A 7,957-nucleotide genomic window follows, 5' to 3' on the forward strand; every position below is an offset into this window, starting at 1 on the left:
CCGGACCACAAATAAACTAACACCATGATAGATAAAATGTGTAAGCACAGTACACACAACACACAAAAAATTGACATGGAAAACACGGTAAAGGAAAAAACCATGATGGGAAACCCTACCCACAATCAGATAATACTTTTGCAGTAGTATGTGAAATAATTACAATGGGGATTTCACTTGCAATCAGGCCAAACACTTAGAGCTCACTGCTCAACACAAAACAAAAGTCTCAGTGACTTAGAAAGCATCGAACTACAATCCGGAAAGAATGAACTTTGAAAGTAGCATCTACTAATTCTTGATACAGTTCTGGTTAAGCTAAAATGTCTGCCCTACAATACAAAACCTTCTCAAACCTTCACTGATTGATAACCTTGTTCATACATAAACCACTCTCTAACAATGCAGACATGACCAACCCATAACCTTCCATACCAATTACATGAATAAGTCACCTATAAATACAGATCATCAACCTTATTGACAAGGGCGGCTAAACCCTAAACCCATTATTAAAAAAATTACATCACATAATACCACCAGACCAATAATATGATTTACATTACATAGCATGGACCTAAATCAAGTAACCAAACAATTTCATCCATCAAAAATTCCACTAAGACCAAAATCCAACACGCTTCACCAATCAATAGAAACCCTTAGTGAAATAACATAAATTTTAACTGAATCCAAATAGGACCACCATAACAAAACACCAACCAATGCAAGGCCACCAAATAGTTTGGAAATTATCAAGAAGCACCTTCAACATGATAGAAACCATTCCCATAAGATAGACCAAAATCATCTGACCAAAACATCAAATATCGCTTACCAGTAAAGCTATCTGGTACTAGGAAATACCAACTAGGAACAAAAGCGATAGCAACCGAAGTAGAAAATCATGAACCAATAGAATGTGGCAACTATATAACCATCTGAAGTAAGCATCCAAAACCAATTCTTGAGATTTGACCATACCAGATCAGAATCATAGCCAAAACCAAGATGATCACCAAGACTAATCGGGATAGGTCCAACCGGGATAGCCTCCAACTGGGATACAGTGTTGACATCAATGACAACACTGAACCAAATCTAGCATATACCAAAACTCAGAACCTCTATTAACCAACTAGTTATCATCATACAATTATCACAAAACATCTAGTAAACAACCGGTTACATGCAGGCTAACATGTCAGATGCAATCCATTTAGAACTCTCAGAGTCATCCAGATCTCTAATCATGAATCTAAATCCTCATTCTAATCTACTTCCCTACAAATGATTACATAATACCATATATATACCCTCCAAAACATATCTGGGTCAGTCACAAAATATTACATTTACCAATGCAAGAAAATGAAACGTGTAAATAGGTCAGCCCCAAGAATGAAATAAATTCCTCCAGAAAAGAACAACTGAGAAGTACAGATCAACAAGAAGGTCGACCAAGGACTTAGGAACATTAAGAAAAACCCAAAATATATCCACACACCAAGAAATCGCTCTGGAAAAGAAGAAAACCAACAAGTAAGCCCAAAATTGTTCTGGAAAAGAAAAAAACCAATCGGTAAGCCCAAAACTATTTCGAAACCCAGAAATAGTCAAACCGAAAGCAATATCTTGTCGGAAAAGAATCCAAATGGATCGAGAATCTGGAATTAAGCACATAAACAAGCCTGGAAACGGAAACTCTAATCTGCAATGAAAAGCAAGCCACCACTAGAACATACCGGAAGGAACACAAAAACTACACACAGTACTGAACAAGAACTAAACAAAAGGACATATTTTTTTTGGTTGATGCAAGATTGCTCATAGATCGAGGATGGTCCTGCATCGGACACCCCAGGTAGAAAGAGATGTTCAATGAGAGGCAACTCATGAACATCAAAAAGGATTTGGGATATAGATCTCATGCTCATTTATGATCCAAACATCTTCCTTAGCTCCTCTGGAACCTCAACCAGATTCTCTAACTCCTGACTCTCTTTATTTATCTTCCCTTGCTTTAGACCTGCACACTATCTCTGCTTACTTCTCTCTTTCTTCTGCAACTCTAATTTATTTCTGCCACAAGACTTCATCTGGTTCACTATCACAACCTTACTACCATCCAGTTTCATCTGCCTAGCAGAACTATCTATCAAAACCTTCTGCAAATTCATGCCACTTTCTGGTATAACCTCTGCAACTAGTTTCTCAGTACTGCAACTTGTCTCAAGACTCAGATTCTTCACTTCCTCCTCTTTCTCCTTCAAAGAAGACAATGTGAACTTTTGCCCATCCTTCTCAATAGTTATTAGGTTTCTTCTACAGTCATAAATAGCTCCTCTATCAAACTACCAAGGTCTTCCCAACAAGACATTACACACACTCATAGATACAACATCACACAAGACCTCATCCCTAAAAGGTCTAATATTAAAAATCACCAAACACTGCTCCTTTACTTCTAACTTTTGATCATCTTGTAACCAACTTACCTTGTAAGGACAAGGGTGATCAAGCCTCTTTAATCCAAGCTTCACTACCATCTCCTCTTATACCAAATTATTAGTACCTTCACTATCAACAATAACCTTGCAACACTTACCACTTGATTTGCACACAGTCTAAAAAAGACTCCTTCTCTGAGTAGGTTTGGTATCTTCACCCCTAAATAAATTGATGATAATATCTTACAAGTCCCATAAAACTAGGAACCTCGCCCACATTAGTAGGCCTTGACCAATCCACAATCACCTGAATCTTAGAGGGATCTACTTAAATACCCTCTCCAAAAATAACATGGCCTAGATACTTTACCTCAATCTGAAAGAACTCACATTTAGCCAAGTTGGCATATAACTAGTTCTCATGAAGACACTGCAATACTTGCCTCATATGATTCTTATGCTCCTCTATAGTCCTCGAATATATCAATAGATCATCAAGGAACAAAAGAACATATCTATCAAGGTAAGTCCTAAACACTCCATTCATCAAACTCATGGAAACCAAAGGCGCATCGGTAAGGCTAAAAGGAACCACTGTAAACTCACAGTGTCCATAACGAGTACTAAAAGCTATCCGATGAATGCCCTCCTCCTAAATCTGAAGTTTATGATACCCTAACTTAAGATCTATCTTAGAGAATACCTTACCATCTTTAATCTGATAAAACAGATCATCAATCCTTGGAAAAGGATAATGATTCTTCACCACCACCTTGTTCAATTATCGAAAATCTATACACAAGTGAAGAGATCCATCTTTCTTCTTAGCAAATAAAATCGGTGCTCCCTAAGGCGAAACAGTAGAACGAATGAATCCCTTAGCTAAAAAATCCTCCAATTGCAACTGCAACTCACTCAACTCCTGAGTAGTCATCTGATAAGGTGCCTTAGATATTGGCTCAACCCTGGGAACTAGGTTTATCAAAAATCAATGTCACACTTAGGTGGCATACTTGAAATCTCGCTAGGAAACATGTCCCAAAACTCCTGAAGAACACGATGACGATGAACATTCCAACTATCCTCTTCATCCAAATCATTCACCATGAATGCAAACAATTGACATCCTTGTTGCACACACCGCTTCAAAGGCATAGCATAAATCTTGCAAAGAGAAATAGGTCACTCCACACCCGCAATATCCACTCTCACTGCAATCATCAAGACATTGCACCCTCTTACAATGACAATAAATCTTAGCCTGATGTGCCTCAAGCCAATCCATACCCAACACAACACCATAGGACTCCAAAGAAAGAACTTGAAGGTCCACAGTGGAGGAACAAACTCTTAGATCCAACACACAAGCATGTACAAAAGGGTCTACTACCACGCTGGAACCCGTTGCTAACTCAACGTGCCATTTATCGACTTGCTTTGCCATCGAGAGCCTGCATCACTCTACTAAAGATGGAGAAATAAAAGAATCTGAAGCTCTTGAATCAAACAATATTAAGAAAAAAATACCACCTATCTCACTTGTAGTCTCCACAACTACACCCTGTTGGTCATCCTAACAGTTACCAACTGCTGCAAAGATGATGAGATCTCCCTACATCTCCTACAGTAGGCTCTGAAGTTGTTGGCCTCTGATCGGCCATCTATAATGATCTCTAAGGACAATGCACTGCTATATGACCTTGTTGGCCACAAGTGAAGCAACCTCCCCTACTAAAACCTCTGCTCACTAAAGGTGCACTGGACTACTGTTGACTTCCTTTATTATAATTTTGTTGAGAACTATGTGTTGGTTGAGAAGTGTGAAAATGCTTGATGAGCTCCCTACTACAATACCTATCTAAATAAGATCTACCACCTTGAGAAAAATTCTAACCCTAAAAAATCTTCTTTTCCTGAAACTATCCACCCTTGAATGATGAAGGGTGACTACTAGAAAATCTTAATGCCTGTGACTGCATGCCTCTCTCATTCAAACCTGAAGCTGGAGCACTACCAACCCATACTCTTGACTGACCACGTAACGCCAAGGTCAAATTCTCCTCAACCAAATGTTCCTTCTCCACAGCTACCTCCATAGTCTTGGGTTCAAAGACCTGAACACCTCCACTGATATGAACATTAAGGCCCTTAATGAAATGCTACACAAGCATGGCCTCATCATCTACTATCCCCGCATACTGCTTAACTTCAAAGAACTTATGCTTATACTGCTCAACTATAATGGTCAACTACCTCGAGTCATGGAACTCATCTTCCTTCCTCTGCCTCCAAAGACACAATAGAAAACGAGCACGGAACAACTCTAGGAACATCTCCCATGATACTGATGCAATATCCAAATCAAGCTTCAGCTCCTCAAGAAAAAACCAAGTGGAAGTAAATCCGCGAAGATGCATGATATCTCACCTAGCCTTGGTGTTGCTACTATACAAATGATTACAAAAAAACCTACCCAAATCCAAGATCCAATTCTCTTCCTTAGTCCCACTACTAGATCCATCAAAAGTAGGAGGTCGATACCTAAGAAGATCCCTCATACGGCTTGCTAAAATCGCATCTTGATCTACAATTGCACCATCTCTCCTCCAAGGTAAATGCTCTCTCTCTCTCTTGATACATGAATCTATCCTAATGATCACAATGATGGGACTCCTCCTATTGGTTCTATTCTTGCCTCGGTCCCAAACGCACAAGAAGCTCTTGAAGAACATGAATTAACTGAGGCACTGCATCGTTGTTGTGTCTGTTCTCACCTTGGGCTTCCTCCTGATGATCATTTTGTTGATCCTCTTGACGAGCCTCTTCAAAAAAATCTCTATGAGGATTCTATTGAGTGCCCACACGATCACCTTGCCCTTGACCTCTAACCATATGAAGCATCTTATCTAAACAAGGTGCAAAGACATCTATAAGATAAAATCTAGGGCAACTTCTGCAAAGAAAACAACTAGCAGGGATAACCTCAAGGCTAACCCAAGCTACAACACCACTACACACAATGTTCTCAACATGAAACTAGAGTACCTGGCTCTAAATACCCAATTTAATGTCCACCAAAATACACTAGAGAAACTAACAAACTAATAAGGAAATAGAGAGTTTTTTTTTTAAAAGACTAACACAACACATGAAAACTCAAGATAAACATATGCATTCAATTAAATATCACCATAAGAACATAATTATGCAAGGGAAAATAATCTCACGTCACATAGATTATTAATTCCTAGGGTATTTTGGGGAATGTTAATCTAAGTGATGTGAGAATATTTCAGCTTGTGTAATTATGTTCTTATGGTCATGTTTAATTGAATGTAGATGTTTATCTTGGCTTTTCATGTGTTGTTTGAGTCTTTTTTTTTATTTATCTCTCTTTTTGTGTGTTAGTTGGTTAATATCTGTAGGATATTTTGATAGGCATTACATCAAATAATACTAATGCTTAATTTTCCCTTCATTACTCCTAACATTGATTTCACCTAAAGAGCATAAGAAAGTGAATATTTAAATACAACATATCCCATAAATGAATTATAGCCCAATAACGATATCCATTAACCACATTATCATTTAATCAAGAATCAAAGACACATGAATACTAACAATGTGATGGGTTAATTTTAAGGTATCCAAGACATATGAATACTACCAATGCGATGGGTTCATTTAAGGTACCAAATCAATATGTTCCTACTAAATAATCCCAACCAATAGATAACCATAACAATTCTAAGATATATCATTAACCATTTTATAATAGAGAGATCTATACAAATCTTATACATGAATCACAACTCAAATTGGTGCAGGAGCACCCCACCAAACCCTTCAAGATGATAAGTCAGACTCTGAGAATGGAGGATTTTACGGAGAAGAGTTTTGATGCTAACAAACTAATAGAATTCTAAGTTTTTCCTGCAATTCTGGAGTTTTGGTCCGTGGTATGGTACTGTATTGATTGGGATCCATTCCTAATTATGTGAATTTGTTGGAGAGGAGAGTGAACATTTTTTTGGCATTGATTTTAAGTTCTAGTGTGTGTTACTTCTGATATTCAACTTTTACTATAGGTGCCTGGAAAACCAGGGTTTACCTTGGGATTTTCCTCCTCCATGGCCATATCTTGAACTTTATGAATCTGAGACCCATGGGATTTGGTGAAAGGAAAGTATGGTCAGTGTATTCTAGGATTCCAAGAGGGTTTTGCTGGAGGAGCAAGGGAGAGGTGTGTTTGGAGTGACCCTAGGTAGACATCTCTATGTGGCTACCTAGACTTTGAACAACAAAATTACCCTTGTGTGCAAATGGCGATGATTCCAAGTGTGTAACCCTAGAATCCCTTATGGTTTATGGTTTCCTACATGCCCATGGGATTGTAATTTTCCAGTTCATTCATCTGAATAAAGGTGCTTCACAAAAGAGGCCTAATTAGCCCTTTAGGATAGTCAGCATCCTACCGGCTCAGACCTTTGTTTATTAGACCATGAACCTTCATTTTGGGGATTTGTGTAACTTCAAAAAGGTTACTTGAATCCATAATTTGTTTGCCAGGGTGTTTGGGAAAATCTTAACTTAAGGTCTCTTTACTCGCTAAAAAGGACTACAAGACACTAGGCCTAATTGGGTAGGTTTCTTAAGGAATGGGTATGAAAATGGTCTATAACCGGTATGAAAATGGTCTATAACCCTTGGAGGTATCATGAAGTGTGTTGTAGCAAGATACCCCTGATTGTGTAGGCATGAGTCTTGAAGATGGTGAGGAGATTGAACTAATGTTGTAGAGCCTTAGCTTGATAGGATCCCATTCTTGTTTTGAGGGGTTTGTGTCAAAAATTTTGAGGTGTTTGGCAAGTTTCAAGGAGGGCTCTGCATCAAGTGGTATCAGAGCTAGTAACACCTTTGGTATTAGGAGATAGAGAATTAAGAGATGTCAGACAGACAAGAAGAAGAGGTCCCTAGAGGACCAATCACCAACATGGAATTGGCAAAGATTGTGACAGAGCAAGCCACTGCTTGCAAGGCAATGCAGAGGGAGCTAGAGAGGTTGAGAGGCAGAGTAGATAGGAAGGAAGATGGAGGCACTGGTAGTGGTAGTGGTGAAGAAGGGGATCAAGATGAGATCCCTATGCTGGAGGAAGAGGTGATTCCTCCTAACCAGAGGCAATTCCTTAATGCCCTCAAATCCATGGAGAGGAGAACCATGGAGCAGAAAATTGATTTGCCAACTTTCACTAGGAAGATGGAACCAGATGTTGTGATGGATTGGACAGACTCCCTGTCTAGTTTCTTTGAATGTAAAGATATTCCAGGACACCAGAAGGTGAAGATTGCTAAGTCCAAGTTGAAGGAAGCATCCCTAACTTGGTGAAACTTTGTCCAAGAGGAAAGAGAGAAGGACAACAAGCCCAAGATTATTTCTTGGAAGAGGATGGTTGCCTTAATAAAAGAGGCCTATGTACCCAAAGACTATGAAATACAACTCCATA

Source organism: Cryptomeria japonica, chromosome 5 (genome assembly GCF_030272615.1).
Source record: "Cryptomeria japonica chromosome 5, Sugi_1.0, whole genome shotgun sequence".
Classification (NCBI taxonomy): domain Eukaryota; kingdom Viridiplantae; phylum Streptophyta; class Pinopsida; order Cupressales; family Cupressaceae; genus Cryptomeria; species Cryptomeria japonica.